Raw genomic sequence first — 22,027 nt, 5'->3', positions numbered from 1 at the left:
TGTAGACGCGGAGTGATCGGAAAGTACCATACAACTTTCTGTCGGTGTCAAAACCGGCGGATCTCGGGTAGGGGGTCCCGAACTATGCGTCTAGGCGGATGGTAACAGGAGGCAGGGGACACGATGTTTTACCCAGGTTCGGGCCCTCTTGATGGAGGTAAAACCCTACGTCCTACTTGATTAATACTGATGATATGGGTAGTACAAGAGTAGATCTACCACGAGATCAAGGAGGCTAAACCCTAGAAGCTAGCCTATGGTATGATTGTTGTTCTGTCCTACGAACTAAAACCCTCCGGTTTATATAGACACCGGAGAGGGTTAGGGTTACACAGAGTCGGTTACAATGGTAGGAGATCTACATATGCGTATCGCCAAGCTTGCCTTCCACGCTAAGGAAAGTCCCTTCCGGACACGGGACGAAGTCTTCAATCTTGTATCTTCATAGTCCAGGAGTCCGGCTGAAGGTATAGTCCGGCTATCCGAACACCCCCTAATCCAGGACTCCCTCAGTAGCCCCTGAACCAGGCTTCAATGACGACGAGTCCGGCGCGCAGATTGTCTTCGGCATTGCAAGGCGGGTTCCTCCTCCAAGTACTTCATAGAAGATTTTGAACACAAAGGATAGTGTCCGACTCTGCAAAATAAGTTTCCACATATTGCCGTAGAGAGTATAATATTTACACAAATCTAATCTACTGACGTATTCCGTAGCGTGACATCACACTACTACCAAGCCTTTATTCGAATCGTTTTTACCCCCCCCACCTCAGCACGTTTCGCTAGGCGGTTTCCCTGGGACGTCTTGTCAAAGCAGAGATCGTGTTCCCTTTATTTGGAGGATTCTCATCAATATGGACGTGGGTAACCCAACCGCGCCATTGATTACGGCGCTTGGGAGATAAGCGAGTTTTATCAGGCTGGTGGGGACGCATAGCTGCATCCGCCCATCTATAAGGGGATAAGGATCCACCTTTTTACCTACACCTTCTTCCTCCTTTGCCTATCCATCTTCCGCGCACTCAAGCTCTAGCGCCCAAGCCCGCATTCCCCACCTCGACCTTCTCCAGTCATGTCCGGAGCGGGAGGCAAGTGGATGGTCTCCTCCGTCATGGAGGGACATATCAAAAAACTGAGGAAGGCCGGATACTTGTCTGACGACATCGCGCACCGGCTTCCCGAAGAGGGGCAGCTCTTCCCCACCCCAAGGCCCCATGAGAGGGTAGTGTTCCTTCCCCACTTCCTCCGCGGACTGGGCTTTCCTCTCCACCCATTCGTCCGGGGACTCATGTTCTACTACGGCCTGGATTTCCACGATCTGGCCCCGAACTTCATCCTCAACATCTCGGCGTTTATCGTCGTGTGCGAGGCTTTCCTCTGCATCTGCTCCCATTTCGGCCTATGGCTCAAGACTTTCAATGTCAAGCCGAAGGTGGTGCGCGGCAACCAGGCGGAGTGTGGAGGCGCCATGGCGGGCAAGATGCCCAACGTCCTATGGCTCGAGGGCTCCTTTGTGGAGACCTTGAAGGGGTGGCAATCGGGGTGGTTTTACATCACCGAGCCGCGCGACCCTGAGTGGGTCGCAGCCCCCGAGTTCCGGTCCGGACCCCCGACGCGGCTCACGTCCTGGAAAGAGATGGGCCTGTCGTGGAGCAGCAGAGAAGAGGTGACTGGACTGCAAAAATGCATCCAAACCCTGGTGAACAAGCAACTCAAGCTTGTCAATGTAGTCCAAGTTATGCTCATCCGCCGGATCCTCCCGTGTCAACAACGGGCCTTCAATCTATGGGAGTTCGACCCGGCGTAGCACCGAACTCTGACAGGCTCTTCAACACGACGTACGAAGATGCCTGGAAAGTGCTTTTCAAGGGCGCCGAGGCTCCTGCATCCGCTTCCGAGGACCGCGGATTCAGCATGCAGCATCACGCTAGTGCGGTAAGCTATTTGTACCTTTTACAGGGTATTAGTTTTTCATAGTTTGACTCTATGCGGGATCTAAGCTCCCTTACCTTTGACAGGATTGGCAGGCGAAGTCCGGACAGATCGACTGTCCGGTTCCTTTGCCCGAAGACCCAGCCGATGCTTGCTTGGCAAAGCTGCTGGTTCCGGCACCCTATGTGGTGCCGGAGAAGAAGGCCAAGAAGAAGGCCACAGGGACTCAAAAGAGTGCCCGGCGCCCGGAGGTGTCGGATTCATCATCCGACGGCTCCGAGACGCGCTCCTCCCGTGAAAACGAGGAGGAGGAAGAAGAAACCTCTCCCCCCCCAGCGGAGGGGGGAAAGAAGAGGAAGGCCGCCCCGACCGGGGAGGCCGAAGGGTCCAAGAAGGGGAAGACCCTTCCTTCGGACTACTCCACCAATGCCGACGACGGCGAAGAGGAGTGGCCGCGCAGGGCCAAGCGCCCGGCGAGATCGTAAGTGTTCGGACACCAGAGTAACTCGCAGTGTTCCTTTATTGCACAACTTTTCCTTATGTCGAATATATCTATGCAGTACGCCCAAGGCCGGGCTCGACGAGTCGTCGAGCGGCTCCCTGGATTCGTCGGACGTGTATTCACTTCCGCCTGCTACCTCCCGCCGCCCTACGGATGATGCCGAGGTGGCGTCCCAATAGGTTCCAAGCCAGGAGAGGGTGGTCCTGGAGGAGCTGCAAGGCGACCTCCCGAACTCCAGGAGTAAAGGGGATGGATCCCCCCAGGGCTCCAAGTCCGGCCCTAGGCCGGACACCGCTCCGGAACCTTCAAAGGTTCCAGAGTTCGGCGGGCGACCTCCTTCCAAGAGGAGCAAGCCCACCGAGACGGTGACCCCCGTCCAACCGGAGGCGCCGGACAATCTGTTGGAGGTGCTTAAAGGCGCCTCCATCGACGAGGAGCACCGCACCATTATGGGTGCGGTGGTCAAGAAGGTTCAGTCCGCCAAGAGCGGACTGACTGAAGCTTATGCCAGCCTTTTAACAAGCTTTGAGGTAAGTAAAGAATGTGTAAAAAATATTACCGCATAGACAGTAGCCCATGATGCTCTGTTTGGCGTTCGGGAAGAAAAGCCGAATAGAGGATCAAATCAAATTCGCAGGAGTCTAACAAAAAGGAGTCAATATGCGTATGCAGGCTTCTCTGCTGGCGTCCGCCGCACTGACTGCGGAAGTGGACACGCTAAAGCAGAACCTCGAGCAGTCCGAGCAAGAGCTTGGGCTTGCCAAGAAGCAGCTCGAGGACAAGGAAGGTAAGAAATACCTTGTTTAAATATATAAAAAAGTGCAATTGCAAAAAATGACAGGATTATCGTGGCTACTGTAGGGGCCACGTCTGAGGTGGCGACCCTTAAGCAAGCGCTGTCCGAGGCCGAGAAGAGGGCAGCCACGGAGCGCACCGAGTGGGAGAAGTATGAGGCCCAGGTTGGCGAGGTGCGGCAAGAGCTCCAGGCTCTCATGAAAAAACATGAGAGTTTGGAGCTTGACTCAAAGACGCGAGCATCCGAGCTCGCGGCGGCTATTGAAAATGCCAAGTCTGCCAAGGCCGAATCCCAGAAGGCCCTCCAGGAGTTGGATGCGGTGAAAAAGATAGCGGCGGGTAAGGCATTCATTATGCAAAGCAAACATATAAAAGTGAGTTACTTGTTACTTACCCGAATCCGGAGCTCTCCAGGAGCATTCGCAGATCTTCCCCGTAGCGTGTCCGATGCCGCCACATTCTATCGAGCCGAGGAGGGCAGCTCGACGGAGAAGGTGTTCTGGTCTTAGTATGCTGAGGCCGGACACCCCGTGCCCCTGAGCGACCAGCTGAAGGTACGGCCCTTGCCCGCGCTAAGGTGCACTGGGGCAAGCTGGATGCTGAGAAGCTTGTGAAGGACGGGCCACCGCCGGGGAAAGAGCATCGCAAGCCCAAGAATTATTATAAGGACGTTCTGAAGGGTGCCCGCCTTATGGCGGATGAATATTCCAGGGATGTAAATTTTGAGTAAAACTCGCTCGTTTTGTCCTGTGCGCTGAAAACTTGTTCATATGCGCTAAGCAATGCTTTTGGAATTTAAAATATTACCTTCTGTGCGGCTATTTATCAATTTTGAGAGATGGTGAGTCGTCAGCTTCTGCCCCCGTGCCACTAGTGCTGGGGTGTTCGGGATAAACCTGAGCGCTCTTTTTCCCATGTTTGGGTCCTTCGAGGGAGGCGCTCAGCACAACGAACAAGGCAATCGGACTATAATGCTTGAACACTCTCACTTAGCCATAGAATTCTATAATTTTAAATTTCGGCGAAGCCCCTGGTATTCGGAAGACCGAGTTTGGGGCGCTATCCACGCCTTGGCCGGACAGAGCCGACTCCTCGCTCTAAGAGGCATAAGTCTTTAGGGACTCGAAAAACCTCTCGAACAGCGACCAGCTCTCGCTTCATCATGACGGTCAGTTTTAGCTTTCTCTACTGAGGTGCTCAGCCCAGCTCCACTGGGGCACAATCGCAGTAGTTCTCCTAGTGCTACCTTAGCCGATACAGCGGAACGTAAGGCACCAAAACATACTATTGACCCAAGACATGATTCGGAGCCGATGCATATAATGCTATAAGTTCGGGGTGCCGCACTTGTTAAAGTGTTCGGGCTTCTCACACCATATTGAGGGGTACTAAAGCCCCTGGCGTATTTTGGCCGTACCAAAGTGTACGGGTGCAACATGTCGGTACTAAAGCCCCTGGCGTATTTGTAAAAAAGAGTAATGCAAAAATAGACAAAAGCTATGCATTGTTTATTAAAAAGGGCTGCGATCAAGGCAGAACGATACAAATAACGCGATAAGCAAAAGGTTGGAGTATTTAACATGTCCGTTCCAGGGGCAGGCTGCGGAATGGTATGCGAAACAGGTATACTGCTCGTGATAGAGACCACCTGGGAGTTCCGTAATGCGGCGTGGCTTGTCTGCTTCCCTGGTTCTTGCATCGTCTGTGCGGCAATTGTACTGGCGGACAGGCCTTCCAAAGAATGGAGTCCTGAAAGCAAGAGAAAATTAAAAAATCGGCAGCCCCTAGTGCGGTTTAAACCGTGTTTCGGGCGTGCCGTGATGGTGCCCCTCCCCCTATACCCATGGTATTTCTAGAGCGTAGTTATGTACGCGAAGCACCGGTGTCGCATTTTCGCGAGGGCTGGGGTTGGGGCCGCATTGCTACGCCTCCTCGGAACGTGCCAGGCGGTCTTGTTGTAGGTTACTCCGGGCGCGCTTGATGGTGTCCGGACTGGAGAACTGCCTGGAGAGGCTGCTTTGTACTTCCGCTGCAAGGGCCGCCGTGTGCTCCTCCGTTCGGAGGGAGCGTTCGGTGTTTCCATTGACCGTAATTACTCCTCGAGGGCCTGACATCTTGAGCTTAAGGTATGCGTAGTGCGGTACCGCATTGAACTTGGCAAATGCGGTTTGCCCAAGCAGTGCGTGATAGCCACTGCGGAACGGGACTATGTCGAATATTAACTCCTCGCTTCGGAAATTATCCGGAGATCTGAAGACCACTTCAAGTGTAACTGAGCCTGTACAGTTGGCCTCTACACCTAGTATGACGCCTTTAAAGGTCGTTTTGGTGGGCTTAATCCTCGAGGGATCTATGCCCATTTTCCGCACTGTATCCTGGTAAAGCAGGTTCAGGCTACTGCCGCCGTCCATAAGGACTCTAGTGAGATGAAATCCGTCAATAATTGGGTCTAGAACCAATGCGGCGAATCCACCATGACGGATGCTAGTGGGGTGGTCCCTTCGATCAAAGGTGATCGGGCAGGAGGACCATGGGTTGAACTTTGGGGCGACTGGCTCCATCGCGTATACGTCCCTTAATGTGCACTTCCGCTCCCTCTTGGGGATGTGGGTTGCGTATATCATGTTCATCGTCCGCACTTGTGGGGCAAAACCCTTCTGTCCACTGTTGTTAGGCGGCCGAGGCTCTTCATCATCATCACTATGCAGCCCCTTGTCTTTATTTTCGGCATTTAACTTGCCTGCCTGCTTGATCACCCAACAATCCATGTTGGTGTGATTGGCCGGCTTTTCGAGGGTGCCATGTATCTGGCACAAGCGGTGGAGTATTCGGTCCAAACTGGATGGGCCCTTAGTATTTCTTTTGAACGGCTTTTTCCACTGACCGGATTTATAGCCTCTGAATCCGGCATTAACTGACGTATCCTCAGCATTGTCGCCGTTAATGCGGCGCTTCTGCTTGTTGCGATGCGACCTGCCACTGCTGTCTCTGGTATCCGAATTACCAGGGTTCTTGGTCATATTGTTGCTACGAGCAAGCGAGCTGTCTTCTCCCGCGCAAAAGCGGGTCATGAGTGTCATGAGCGCTGCCATAGATTTCGGCTTTTCCTGTCGAAGGTGCCGGGCAAGCCACTCGTCACGGATATTGTGCTTGAAGGCTGCTAGGGCCTCTGCGTCCGGACAGTCGACTATTAGATTTTTCTTTGTTAGGAACCGTGTCCAGAATTGCCTGGCCGATTCCTATGGCTGCTGAATTATTTGGCTTAGGTAATCGGCGTCTGGTGGTCGCACATAAGTGCCCTGGAAATTGTCGAGGAATGCGGCTTCCAAGTCCTCCCGATTACTGATTGATTCTGCTGGCAAGCTGTTAAGACAATGCCGAGCTAGTCCTTTAAGCTTGAGTGGGAGGTATTTGATGGCGTGTAGATCATCGCCACGGGCCATGTGGATATGAAGGAGATAATCCTCGATCCATACCACAGGATCTGTTGTGCCATCATATGATTCGATGTTTACGGGTTTGAAACCCTCGGGGATTTGATGATCCATTACTTCATCTGTGAAGCATAGTGGGTGTGCGGCGCCTCTGTACTGGGCTATATCACGACGTAGCTCAAATGAGCTTTGTCTGTTGTGTTCGGCCCTACCGGATTTGCTGTATCCGGCGTGAAGGTTATCATCTCGAGTCGTGGGGCGCCCACGCGATCCGTAGATCGATCTTGTTTGCCTTGCCTTGTCCTCCAATATATCTCGCAGGTCTGGCGTATTTTCCCGTGCCCTGGTATGTTTTGAGCGGCGCCGGGGTGCGGCTTGAGTGGAGGGACGAAAGGCCTCTCTGTCGCGGCCACGAGGTGGCCGGTCGGCCATATCATGTGATGGTGATGTAGGTTTAGGTGCTTCCTCCTCTAATCGGGGTAGCAACCTGTGCTTTGGGTAGCTCTTGGAGGGGCGTTCAAGTTCATACTCTTCGGCCGCAAGGACTTCAGTCCATCTGTCGGCTAGCAAATCTTGATCAGCTCCAAGCTGTTGCTGTTTTTTCTTGAGGCTGCTTGCCGTGGCCATAAGCTTGCGTTGAAAACGCTCTTGCTCGACGGGATCCTCTGGCACGACAAATTCGTCGTCGTCGAGGCTTGCCTCGTCTTCGGAGGGAGACATATATTTATCGTCCTCGACCTCTTTGTCTGCCGCTCTCTCATGAGGGCTGGCTTCTCCATCCTCCTGTGCTGAATCTTGCCGGAGGGGGTTTTGTTCGGCACTCTCCGGAGTATTATTATCTCCCGTGCCGGAATCACCGTATTTTCTTTGGCGGGATTTTGAGCGGTGCCGCTGACACTGGCGCTTAGGCTGTTTCTTGGAGGGGTCATCCTACGCTGTTCCATCGCCATCTCCTTCTTTTGGGGTGTCCGCCATGTATATGTCATATGACGAGGTGGCTTTCCAGTGCCCTATAGGCGCTGGTTCTTGATCGTCTCTTGCATCGGCGTCCATACCATCGATGTCTTCGGAGTCGATGTCGAGCATGTCGGTTAAATCGTCGACAGTGGCTACTAAGTGGGTGGTGGGTGGGCTTTGAATTTCTTCATCGTCCGTATCCCAACCTTGCTGGCCGTAGTCCAGCCAGGGCTCTCCTGATCAAGAGAGAGACTTTAGTGTCTTCAGAATATCGCCGAAAGGCGAGTGCTGAAAGATGTCCGCGGAGGTAAACTCCATGATCGCGCCCAATCGGATTCGATTAGCAGGGGCGCGGAGGGCTCGGAGTCCGAAGGGGAGTCCGACTCCTTGGAGTCACGAGCCTCGCGGAGTGAGGGGCTGGTGTTCGGCTCGATCGCCGTTGGGATCGCAGCCCCCGAGGCGGCGTCCAACCACCCATCCTCGATCGGTGCAGTTGGCCCCGAATTAAGGGTCGAAGCCGATGCGGGTGCGGCCTCCAGGGCACTGTTCGGCGGCAGTGCTAGATCATGTCCGTCGTGACCGTGCGGTGCGCTCGGCAGTGGCTCGAATCCGTCGAAGATCAAGTCCCCACGGATGTCAGCCGTGTAGTTTAAACTTCCAAATCTGACCTAACGGCCAGGGGCATAGCTTTTGATCTGCTCCAAACGGCCAAGCGAATTGGCCCGCAGTGCGAAGCCGCCGAAGACGAAGATCTGTCCGCGGAGAAAGGTCTCACCCTGGACTGTGTCGCTATTGATGATCGGAGGAGCCATTGGGCCGAAAAGTGACGACATAGAGGAACTCTCAATGAAAGCACCAATGTTGGTGTCAAAACCGGCGGATCTCGGGTAGGGGGTCCCGAACTGTGCGTATAGGCGGATGGTAACAGGAGGCAGGGGACACGATGTTTTACCCAGGTTCGGGCCCTCTTGATGGAGGTAAAACCCTACGTCCTGCTTGATTAATACTGATGATATGGGTAGTACAAGAGTAGATCTACCACGAGATCAAGGAGGCTAAACCCTAGAAGCTAGCCTATGGTATGATTGTTGTTCTGTCCTACGGACTAAAACCCTCCGGTTTATATAGACACCGGAGAGGGTTTGGGTTACACAGAGTCGGTTACAATGGTTGGAGATCTACATATCCGTATCGCCAAGCTTGCCTTCCACGCTAAGGAAAGTCCCTTTCGGACACGGGACGAAGTCTTCAATCTTGTATCTTCATAGTCCAGGAGTCCGGCTGAAGGTATAGTCCGGCTATCCGGATACCCCCTAATCCAGGACTCCCTCACTTTCCGTGGAGCTTTATTTCCGGCGTTTTTATATCGTGAAGCATTGCACTTTGGACAGATGTTTTTTTCCGCGTGCTCGTTCCGATATATGATGCAATCATTGATGCATGTGTGATATCTAATATGTGGCAGATCAAGAGGGCACACGATTTTCTTTGCCTCCTCGACACTACTAGGACACAGGCTTCCCGCGGGAAGAACCTTCTTTAGGTACTTCAGAAGCTCATCCAGGCTTGTATCTGTCCATTTGTTTTTTGCCTTCATCTTTAGAAGTTCTAGTGTGAAACTCAAGCGGGTCACCTCGGGATTGCAACCATCATACAAAGGAGTCATCGAGTCTACCTCCAGTTGCGCCAGTTTGGCCTCCTCTCTAGAAGTAGCTCTGTCGCTAGTCGTCTTCTTGCGAAGCAGGTCTCGAACATGCGGGCCCCGCCTGGCTGAACTTAGTAGCAACGAAGACGGAGGCGTGTCCGCGTCTTCTCCTCCTTAAACTGCCTCTTCGTCATCGACATTTCCGAGGCCGTCTTCCTCTTCGGGCACATAATCGGTCATCTCTTCGTCTGGTGGCCCCATGTTGTTATTTCCGGCCCCGTCGATGTCCTCCTCCTCCTCATTATCATCTTCACTTATCCAACGAGTATGTCCATGCATGAAACCATGCATGAGCAGGTGCGCCTTGAATTTACCACCCTGAAAGGGGTCGAGCCTGACTCTTCCTTTGCATTTTCGACACGGACATAAAACATCCTTCAGTCTTTTTTCATGCATGTCATCCACAGTGGATTGCCAGTATCTTTCCACCTTCCTTCCATTGAGTTTCATGATCACCTGCGCGCGAAGCAAATATTTTAAACACGTATATATGCATGCATGGATCAAATTCATACAAAAATTCAGCATGACCTTCCCTAAACATAGGACATATTGAGTTTGCATGCCCGAAATTCGCTGAACGGAATTGAATCGACATTTCGGCAAAACATAGGCAACTCATGTCACTCACATGCCACACACAATTCGGTATATTCATATCGCACATAGTTTTGGTCCTAATCGCAAACACACATATTTCCATTCTTGCACAACTCTTTTTTTGCTCACCTATTTGTCGAGAGGAATATAGAGCACCTTCTTATAATTAGCTAGTAGCTCTAGATAGAGCTATGAGAGGGAGGAGGGAGGGCATTAATGGAGGGGGTGGTGGAGGGGCAAAGAAGAGAAGGGGAGAAGGGGCAAAAGAAAGGAAGAGGAAGGAGGGAGGGCATTAATGGAGGGGGTGGTGGAGGGGCAAAGAAGAGAAGGGGAGGAGGGGCAAAAACAAGTAAGAGAAATGAGGGAGGGCATTAATGGAGGGGGAGGAGGGGAAAAGAAGAGGAGGAAGCATTGATGGACAAGCAAGTGCAAGAGGGAGGGGGGAGAAAGAAAGGGGGAGGAAGAAGAGGGGGGGAAGGTGGCAGATATTTTGGCTGGCGACCATAGTAGTAGCGCTGGGAACCAAAGCGCGCTACTGCTATGTGTGCCAGCCAAAATATCTACTGGTACATAAAACTAGCTATAGCGCTTGCCCAAAAAACACACTACTGGTAAAAGATTACACATAGAAGAAGTAGCAGTAGCGCTTCTGAGTGGCACCGCGCTATTGATATTTTCTTAACAGTAGCGCTTGTTAGGGTACCAACGCTGCTACTATTTTTTGGCCGGGGGTTGTGGCGTGGCTAACTTACCAGTAGCGTGCCCTCTAGAAACCAACACTGCTGCTAAGTTCTACTAGTAGCGCGGTTTGTAACACACGCTACTGCTAATTATCAGTACCGTGGGCTCCAAAACACACGCTACTGGTAAACTTCTATGTATCAGCCTTTTCCTAGTAGTGAGTGCCACGGGACATGCGTGCCGGGCCGACGGGGTGGAGGCTCAGCAACGGGGCGTCCCCATTCCCTCGGTGCCCGACATCGACACGCGCCCCGCTATCTTTGCCGCCGAGGTTGCGTGTAGGCGTCCCTGATGGAGGTGGAGCATGCCCTCCCCCGGTACGCCGCCGACAACCACGCGTCGTGGGTGGCGTACTTCCAGCGCCGGCAGGCGCAGCGGCTGGCGTCCACCAATGAGGCGCCGGTGGGGGATGGCGTCCAGAACAGCGAGGGGCGCCGCGTATGGTGGGGCGTCCCCGGCCGCATGCTCCACGAGTTGCCGGAGTACCTTGAGGGCGGCAGTGACCCGCCGGTGGCAATACCCTGCCGCGGCGGCCGCCCCGGTCCCCCGCCGGAGCGCCAGGCAATGGATGCCCAGGAGGTTCGGCTCCTCCTCGTCTTCCTTCTCTCACTCCTCCTCCCGCTCCTCTTCCCATTCCTCCGGCTCGCCGGCGGTGTTCAGTGTCAAGGCCGAGCCCGCAGCGGAGACGCCGCTCGGCCACGCACCCGTAGTGCCGGCATCGTCATCAACGAGGGCAGCCGGCGCGTCTCCTCCTCGGCTCCTACGCGCTACGTCAAACCGAAGACGGAGTCGGGGCTCGCCGTCGTGAAGACGGAGCCCGGGCTCGCGGCGGCGTCAAGGAGGAGCTGGACGACGCGGCGGCCTTGAAATGGGCGCGTGAAGATTGGGCGCGCACGGAGCTGGAGCGCCAGTGCCGCGCCTACGAGCAGTTCGCCGCTCGACGCCGGGGCTGCGACGAGGGAGGCGTCGTCGTCCTCGACGACAGCAACGATGACGCACCCCCGCCACCAGTCCGCCAGGGCGAGGTGTCCAGCAGGGGCGGCCGCGTCAAGGAGGAGAAGGCCAACGACGACGACGGCGAGGATGGCGGCGACGTCGGCGACTTCGCCGCGCTCAACGACTTCTTCGCCCCTTAAATAGTTGTAGTTGCGGCCTTTTTTAAATAACTTTGTTATGTAATGTCGAATATGTCGAATATATGTCCAGTTTGCCCAACTTTAGCCGAATATTTTGTCCAATTTACCGAACTTTGCCGAATACCCTTTTTTTTTAAAAAGCGTCTAGGGACGGCCCTGGGGCCGGCGGCTGGAAACCCACTCGCCCCCACGCCAATTTTAGCGCCGGCTCGCCCCCAGGCGGCGATTTTACGCGCCCCTTTGGGGGTCGACGGCCGGAGATGCTCTTAGGTGCGCATCGACCACAGTAGACGGATAGTCTCAACCGGATTCGCAGTCGGACACAGGTCATTTCTCCATCATCTCCCATGAGGAACCGGATTCGCAGTCGGACACAGGTCATTTCTCCATCATCTCCCATGAGGAAATTAAAACCACACTGGAGAGCAAGTAAGAGTTATGTTTTGTATCATGTGCTGCAAACGATGACGGCTGTAGAAGAAGAGAAAAGTCATACATGCATGGGAGCCACTTAGGCATGATGGCCCCTGGAATTATCCCGGACAGTACATACGTACAGTCAATGATGCCTAGGGCGGATACCAGTGATAGCTGGGGAGAGGATTCATGGGGTACCATTGTCCATGGCACACCCTATAAGTGCAAAATAATTTGTACACTAATTTCTCTAATAGTTTAATGGTATTTTAGAACTATATTTGTATAAATTATGATAATATTAAGATAAAATTAGTAACATAAAATGTCTTAATTAGTTTACAGAGGGAGTAGTATATTAAATTTATGTAGTCTATACGTTATATCTTTGAAATGTGGCACCGAATGCTAAGACCATAGGTGTGGATCGACCACATTCTAGAAACATAATTTTGACGCAATTCACAGTCGGACACACGTCATTCTCCATCATCTCCCATGTGTAAATTAAAACCACACAAGAGAGCAATTAAGAGTTTTCTTTAGTATGATATGCTGATGGTGTCTGTACAAGAAGAGAAAAGTCATGCACGCATGGGAGCCACTAACGCACGATCTCACTTGGAACTATCCCCCACAGTAGGTAACTACAGTCCGTACAGTATTAGAGGTACACATATAGGCACGCGATCTGGCATTCACTATCTCTCTATAGAATAGCTAGTAAGCCATATATATCTGCTAGTAGTGAGCTAAACTCAACTGTTTGGACGTCCCTGGACCCAAAATCCAATTATTTGCTAAACACCACGTTTTCAACAGGCTATATCCCTATTGATTTTCTGCATAGATCCGCCGCACTGCCTACGGTGGGAGGCTGTCACGACACGTCTGCTGGATATGTGTTCAATTGTCTTGTCCTAGTTTGACCTGATTTTTCGATAAAGGAAATATATTAATATCGTAAATATACCAATTACACCCAGCCTTTGCATCTAGTTTGGCCTGATAGTCTCGTTTCTTGCTGCTTCCAGATTAGTCTCGTTTTTCATTATTTTTCCAAGGCTGCGATCTTCATAGTTTTCTGTCTATTTATTTCTTGTGCTGAGTGACATACAATTTGTGGAAGCCAATAGTGCACCTTGTAGCAATTACTATGTTTTAGGGGGGCTACATAAGGGGTGCATCGGATCGGGGTAAGCTAATTGAAAGTGGAATTCTCTTTTCTTGCGAAAGGAGGACCCACAGAGCTGCCTTTTGCCGTTCCTTCGTAGATCTATAGAAACCCCTGCACATGAAATTCCACTCTCCTCTGTCTCACTCAAGTGAATTAGTTTCGACAGCATTCCATCAATTTTTAGCAACTTTCACTTCCAACTCGATTCACCGTCTACATGCCCTTTACGCCCAGTCATTCCGAAGAACACTTGCCCCCCTCTTAGCGCGGCGGCATTGGGCAGGAATACTACTAGCAGGGCTTATAGGCGGCTAGTTCTTAAAAAATATGTGAGCTATAACCTAGCCTATTGAATCTGGTACGCCCGAAGCACAAAACTAGATAGGTAGCCCTACCTAGGACTAGAAAAGTATTGTATTTTTTCTTTGAGTAAATCTTCCACTCATTCCATCCATTATGGAATATCAGAGCAACGCAAGATTTTTTCCGATAAATGATGGATTTTATTGGCTCAAATGAAGCATCAAGAGGATACATCACACTGAACACACACCCAATCTCTGCATAATTAAGATGCAAACAACCAACCCAACACACACACACACACACACACGTGAAAACACAACGACAACTAGCAAAGTCATAAGCCAAAAGCTATGTGCATCTGTGCAAAAAAGAAAAAGAAACAAGAAATAAGCCCCAAAGCGATCAAATGAACGTTCGACAAACTACAACTGAGACCATATCCGTAGCAACCATTGACACCACATGGATGAAGAGGATCTTCAACAGCAACGCCTTCAAGAACGAAGTGACACTCAAGCGACGCCGTCATTGGATCCAACCACAAAGGCTAGTGTCAAAGTTTTCACCCTGAAGAATCAGTCCGAACATATCCGAGCAATGCATCCAACAAGGTAACGACGTAAAAACATCACCATTGCCATGAATAACAACTCGGGTCTGTCCTAGGCTTTCGCCCCTGAGCTCGACACTGGGTGCACACAACACCACCATCCAAATTTCACATGTGTTGTCTCCACCGCTTTTCCACTATCATAGCAGCTACAATTGGATCACCGCTACTCCACAAACATCCCTCTGCATCAAGTCATCGTCCTTAAATTGTAACCCACCACTGAAGTCATCCACCGCATCAAGAGATAAAAAACCACCGATGTCTCTTTAATGACCCCCGTTGTCGTGGATCTGTAGGAAGTCGCTGCAGAACAATCTACATACGCCACCATATGCCAATCGAATCTAAATCACCTCCACCATCCAGCTCATCGTTGCAACCCCAATAGTCCAGATGCCGCGTGGCCAGACCAGTGACAAGACCACCATTGCCTCAGCGACCACCATGACGGAGCCACCACCACAGATCAAGGGAGGTGGGTGCCGTCGAAGACGAGGGATGGCCTGCATGAGGCATATGTGCGACTGGTCGGAGTTAGGTTGGATCTCAGAAGACATTAGGCGCAGCTCATGGGGAAAACAGCATGCCGCCACCATGGCCACGGCTAGTCCGCTCTGTCCGACACCAGCCGCCGGAGACCATGATGCCATTTTCAGGAGGAGGGGAGGGGAGCACGCAGCGAGGGGGCCGATCTGCCCCACCGCCACCATCCGCCATCGCAGGACCTAGCCGCCGCCGCGGGTCTACCCTGTGCCGCCCACACGGCCACCTCGATAGCACCACCACCAGCACTGGGGATGTTGGCCCGACTCCCAAGCTCTACCGCCTAGACACGTCGTCTGGGGCTGTCATGTCGCACTAGTGGGAGCACTGCCCGCACGAGGTATCTTAGCGCAAGAAAACATGCCCACCACCGCCATCGGCCAAGCAGGCTTTTCCTACCGGCTTCCTCCGGTGGCGGCGGGGGAGTAGATGGAGAGGAGGGAGGTGGCAGCGGCTAGGGTTTCCGCTGGAGCCCCTAGCCCTCGCACATGAGCAACACGGGCATATAGAGAGGATTACGAGCTCACAAATCTCTGACACCGAGGCCACCAATTCTTTTAGGATAATATCATCACAAAGTTTCTTCCTAGCTCGAGCTCCACGGTACCTCTTATCTGGTCCATTGGTTTGCTTTGGGATTTGTGCAGAATAGGAGCATCACGAGCCGCACCGCTGTTCACTGCAGGGTCATTAGCACGAGCTGACCTGTCCTCTCATGCAGGTACTGTAGTCACGTGAGTTGCCAGGGATTGGACTGAAGCAGAGAGAAAGAATCTGCCGCATGCAATAGTTAAAGAGAGGGAGAGAGTTGCGCTGCTTAAAAAAATCAGAACATTTTTTGAAGAAAGAGTTGCATGCACGGGTTGATAGAAAGAGAATAAAGAAATGGAGAGAAGGTTGCATGCAACTGTGTATGCTTTGGTTGTACTGTTCACTGCCAGAGAATAAAGAAATGGAGAGAGAAGTGTTGCATGCATGATGTGACACAAATGAGAGAGTCTCGGACAGAGAGTCAGACGCATGCAACCTCATGTCAAACAGTGGCAGGCCCACCTTTTCTCTCGCAGCAACTCAGAAGTTGACAAACATACACTGTTCGTCCCTGCTAATTACTACAAGACAAATACACTATAGCAGGGAATGGCTCAAATCTCGAGGGAAGACGGATGGACATGATAGAAGGTGCCATGGAGCTCGGGCTACAAAAAACCACTCTCTAATATCATACTCCAATGCGTCTCCCTCCTCCGGCCAAAGAAAAGAGCTTCGCAACTTCTTGATTTTGTTCATTTTATTCTCATACCATTTTACACATGACATATACGGATAATATAACATTAATGATCATAACAGTGCGGTTCCAGTAAATTAACTTTGGCATTCTTTTTAAAAATACATTTGACATTCAATCCCGCATGTTACTCATCGACTCGCTGGATCGCCGGTTATATCATTTGTTGAGGGATTTGGAACATACACAAGGGCAACCTACAAATAGATTTATGGCAGGGAGATAACATGACATTCCATAATACTGGTTCTTTTTTGTTTCTCATGGAGGCATTGCATGAGGGAAACACACATGCCAATACGATGTTCAACTTCAAGCTCAAAAGGTTGTGTGCGGCAGTTAGAAGTTGGTTTTGAAGCAAAAAGGATTTGTCCACGCTTCTCTCAAATAATAATAAGCTGCTCTACTTTCTCAACTCACAAGAAGAGCACATGCTTCTTTCCAATACTGAGTTTGTTCACCGCAAAAACATTTTGGAAAAAAATATATCATTTAGTCTCTCTTGGCTATATTTGATGTAGGCGCGGAGGGCAAAGATGATTAAATTGGTACAACTTGGAGCTAGCGAAAATCTCCCGTTCTTTCACAATGTTGGACCTTGTCACTCCAGAAGTAAGGATATAATGGTATTGGTTTGCAATGGTACACACTATTTCTGAAATTTGTTGTCCTCTCCACCCCCACTATTTGCCCATGGTTTATTTAACGATTCTGTTTTAGTAGAGGGGAACGATATCTTCCACTAAATGAACTTCTATTGAACGTCTGGAATAAATCTAGGAAAGTGTGAGCACTTGAACACACTGTGTGGGATGGTTCCACCACAAAGGACCAGAAGAACTAAGCTGCACTCGGTTCTTGTCTGGCAGAGATCTTATGGCATAAGAAATTCCAAGCTAATTAGATTAGATGGGTACACACTATCGTTCCGTATGGTCAAGCACAAGTTCTGTGTGTGTGTGTGGGGGGGGGGGGGGGGGCTATTTCCCCACACCTATTCACTTTGGTTGCAGAAAACGTGTTTGGAGGCCTTCGAATGAGGTTGCCTCCTACACCCCCATGAGTCACATGGGGAGTAGGGGAGGGAGGGCTGTTTGGCATTGCTGATCAAGCTCACAGAGTTAACTAGATTCTCTAGGCCTTCTTGGAATTTTTTGGGCTCAAGATCAACCACCGCTAAAATCTTTCTAAACTGATTTCCAACAAGTAGGAATTCCCCTTTCTTTATTTGCAACAGTATAGCAATAACACAAAATATTCAACTTATATTTTATTCTAGCATCTACTTGTATGATTTTGGAATTAATAGTAGCTTCTCCTTCCGCCGCACGGTTAGCCCAAAGACCACTGTCATATTAATGTCTTTCATCTCAACCCCTGGAGGCAATTCCCATTCAAAATGGTACATGAGGTTTGCCAACATAAGCTCAAAATTGGCAATCACGAGGTTTATGCCAGGGCACATCCTTCGTCCTGACCCAAATGGCAAGAACTGGAAATCATTCCCCTTGAAATTGACATCCACATCACTATCTTCATATATAAATCTTTCAGGTATGAACTCTTCTGCATCCCCCCAAGAGCTGGAGTCCCTGCCAATGGCCCATACATTGACTAAGACATGTGTGCCAGCAGCAACCATATACCCATCAATGTTGCAGTCAGCCATGGCAAGGTGTGGAGCAAGGATAGGCGCAACAGGATACACCCGGAGTGACTCCTTCATGACTGCTCTTAAGTACGTCATCTTGTTTATGTCGGTTTCGGTTATACTTTCTTGTCCCCGGGGTACGATACTCCTCACTTCATCTTGTAGCTACCCCAATAGGCATGGCTTCCTCATCAACTCGGCCAAGGTGAATTCGAGAGTGTTAGATAACGTGTCTGTTGAAGCGAAAAATACATCCTGTGGATATTAATTAATTAGGTCACTATCAGATATACATAAATCAACATATATAATTTGGTAGGTATCATTTGTACTTACTGTTAGGAGAGCTTTCATTCGCTCTCTTGTGAGACCATACTCATGCTGAACAGACAACAAAATATCTATGAAATCTCCATCCTTGTTATCAACTGTTGACTTGTCCATGCTCACACGTTCATCGATTAACTTATCCAGCAAATAGGCCCATCTACGCCTCACTCTCTCAGCCTTTGCACAAACCAGACTCTTAAGCACTCCAACTCTTGCCAATGTTGGGAAGTACTCCTCCAAGTTGAAACCTCCTAATATTCGTGAGGTATCGTCTATGAGGTCTCGAAGTAGCTTGCTCTGTCCTTCTTTCCGAAAGGACTCTCCCAACACGATCCGACATGCCATATCATACGTGAATGACTTCAGAAGCCTACTCATGTCCACTACAACACCTCCTGCAGCGGCCTCGTTAATCTTGGTCATCACCATGTTCACCTATGATGACATGCATCTTAAAGTATGAGACTAGCTAACATTTATGACATTATTAGGGGAGGGCACATGGCAGTCAATTTTTTAATTTCATTTGTGATGTAGTGTAGTAAAAATTGTTATAACAATAAGGATAAGTTTTTGATAACAAAATTACCAACGAGTTTCGACAGTAGAAAACAATTTAAGAAATTGGGAGATATGTGATGGTAAAACACTGATTAACAAAAAATATCTCACTACCATTTTTTTAGAAATGTAGAATCTCCTAATTAGTGGATGTTGTCTATCCATGGATTTATTTAGAAGACCATCTTGTAGGCCCTAACCTCTTTTCTAGATTGTCGCCACTGTTGAGTAGGATGAGGTTCTCCTTGATGGATTTGTAAAGCCATGACCTTTATTCTCCCTATTTCACAAAGAACCACCTTTGTTGTCATAGTGGCCATTTTGTCATCCAACATTGCCTATTCCTAGAACCTCCTTGTAGTGTACCACTTCACCAGCTCTTGTGCTTTGCCCCTAAACTATGGTAGTTTTGGTGAGAACACGCTCCCCTACCCTATGTTAAAAAAATGACTATTCACCCCCTCGTGCGGTCTCTCCCACTGGCCCTTGTAATCTCATCAACTGATTTAAAATATTGATAGCTTTTGTGTTGTAAACTACAATTTTGGAGGGATTTTCCTGTATTGTAACACGGAAGTCTCCTCCGCCCCTTCGTAAGAACAAGGGGTAGTACAAGAATAATGACTTGTTGTCTATCAACTACGCCTTTCAAACTGATCTTAAGCCTCGACTCACCCTCCGTGGAGGAACCTCACGGGGGAAATTAACCTTGTGTTTTTGGGGACTTGGAGATGCATTGCATGAAAACTAGACTGTCTATTCACAAGTTAACTTGTGTTATTACATCGGGGAATTGGAGAAGGTTAACAGGAAAACTGGACTGTCTATTCAAAAGTTAACTTGTATTAGAACATGACACTCGTGGTAAGCAATCCAAACTCGATGAGAAAAGGTTAACTTGTATTATTGCATCTCAAAACCTAGGAGTATCTCAATTATAAAATACATAAAACATGGTCTCATGTCTCCTCCGAGGAAATTCTCCATTGCAATGGAAGAAAAAACACCTATATAAGTGATCCATCCATGCGCTACCGGCTTAAGTACCCCCTCTCAACCCCTCACCATCACTTCTTTTTCAAAAAGGCAAAAGAAACATATCCGCCACCCCGTGCCAATTCTCCACTGGCCCTCCACACATCGTGCTGTCAACAACTATTCAGAAGAAATGTGTTCTACACTATGGACGGCTAGCAACCAATGGACGGCTAGCAATAAAACTAGACTTTCTACTTACAAGTTGTCTGAAATCATTTTGAACATCGCATTCCCAAGCATTTCGACGAATATGCTTCACTCATATTCTAGATTTGTCCAAAGTCCAACATTTTTAAGTTTAACAAAGTCTATAAAAATATATGAACATCTACAGCGCTAAACTAGATTGATCATCAAACGTATTTCCATACTATATGTTGCAGATATTAGCACATTTCCCTTTAGATGAGGTCATATATTAGCACATTTCCCTTTAGATGAGTTTATTAGCACATTTCCCTTTAGATGAGTTTGACTTAGAACAAAATCAGCACAAATAATTTGGGGAGAGAGAGAGAGAGAGAGAGAGAGAGAGAGAGAGAGAGAGAGAGAGAGAGAGAGAGAGAGAGAGAGGGTTATAAAAAGAAACTTGCAGTAACATTCACAATTATAGTTTCAGGTGTGCAGACAAAGATATTCATATTTCGACCAAGCACCACGTGAAAACTGCGAGATCATTAAAATTACCTCCTCCATGGCGGCGTTGCGGGAAGATTGCACCTTTTTTAAACTCAACATGTGAGTGGTGACGAGCTTCCTTGCCTGGCGCCAGTGCTCGTCATATGGTGCAAAGGCGATGTCGGACGAGCCATACATGAGGATTTCCGAGACCATGGAGCGGGGCCGCGAGGCGAAGACATGGTCGTGCGTGCGCAGAACCTCCTTTGCGGCACGCGGGGATGACACAACAAGTGTCGGCACGGCTCCAAGACGGAGGAACATGACGTCAGGACCATGCTTCTTGGCGAGGCTGCGGAGGGAGACGTGCGGGAGGGAGCCGAGGAGGTGCAGGTGCCCAATGATGGGCAGTCCCGGTGGAGAAGGCTGGTGGCGGTTTTCGTGCTGCTGCCTTCTTCCTGTCTTACCAGTCATAGTGAACCAATAATTCACAAACAAGAGGAAGAGCGGGAAGAGGAACAGAAACCATGGCAGTGGAAGCATCTCTAGCATGAGGAGACCTGCCATGGAGCTCTGCCGGCGAAATTGTTCTTCTCAACCAGCTTAGTTTAACATCACAAGCTCGATCAGTTGCTTATAAGCTAGCCAGGCAGAGTAAAACGACAGAATTAAGCTCTGTGGTGCACTCAACTAGTAGCAGTTAGTTAGGGGAAACGTAGCTTTCATTCCTAAGAAACAGACAAGGCAGTCTTTGACTCTTGGTTAGGTGTTTTATGAACTTTTTGCCCCCCCTCAGAAAAAATGTGAAAAATACCAACATCATGGGCAAGACAACTGCAACCCGTTATTTGGTAGACTCGATAGGTCTTTTTTCTTCAGGCAATAACGAATGCACAGGTTGTTATTCATGGTCTGTTCCGGCAGGCAAAACATGGAGTTGTAATCACCAGCGATTCCATCGCAAATACGCCGCTCCGTTGGCAGTTATAAATGAATTACGTACCTTTATTTTCGGAAGCGTCGAACCCTTTGTCTCAGATCATGTCATATGTTTATACTCTGATCAAAACCATAGGTAAATTAAATGGAGAGGTTTACAAGTCGTGAAGATCTGCCGGGTACAACTAAATCCATCTCTAACTGATCCTTTATAATTTAGATGATCAAACCATCTCCTAGCCTTTACAGAAGTATATTTGCTCCTTAAAAAGGGTTATGTTTTTAGGCATCGTATTAAACTTCACTACTCAATTATTTTATTAAATAATATTTTGGTCACATACTTCACTAGTTTTTTTGCTAAGAGAACTAATAGAAAGAAAACCACAAGAAAAATTACACACATCAATAGAAACACCAATTCCTTCACTGCTCCTACTAGTCTGGTCAATGTTCTTACGGCTGGCTATCTGAGGCTGGTAAGCGGCGTCGGGATGGCGGAGGACGGGACAACGCCCGCATCGAAGAGATGGAGCCTTGCATCACTTAATTAATTTGATTGAATCATTAGGATAAAAACGAATAGATGACTAAACCCATAACAAAGAACTACCAATCTGTCCTTCAGCAAAAATCCGGAGTTGGCCCACAAAAAAAATTTGCGAGAAACTTTTGATCTATTCATCTTCAATCATGATAACACCAGAAATAATAAAAATTACATAGAACACCTTGCGACGA

General features: G+C 49.3%; 1 pseudogene across 1 annotated transcript; it reads right to left on the bottom strand.

The window, feature by feature from the left end:
• Positions 1-17,338: 17,338 nt before the first annotated feature.
• On the bottom strand, positions 17,339-20,996 carry LOC125540642 (indole-2-monooxygenase-like; annotated as a pseudogene). The gene is made up of 4 exons (XR_015615532.1): positions 20,908-20,996; positions 20,417-20,805; positions 18,137-18,565; positions 17,339-18,055 (listed from the first exon to the last, which is right to left on the bottom strand). The product of XR_015615532.1 is annotated as an indole-2-monooxygenase-like (transcript).
• Between the last annotated feature and the right edge of the window lie 1,031 nt (positions 20,997-22,027).

This window comes from Triticum urartu, chromosome 2A, assembly GCF_056163025.1.
Source record: "Triticum urartu cultivar PI428250 chromosome 2A, HENAU_Tu73, whole genome shotgun sequence".
In the NCBI taxonomy this organism is placed as follows: Eukaryota; Viridiplantae; Streptophyta; class Magnoliopsida; order Poales; family Poaceae; genus Triticum; species Triticum urartu.
This window is presented reverse-complemented; position numbering and strand designations above follow the sequence as displayed.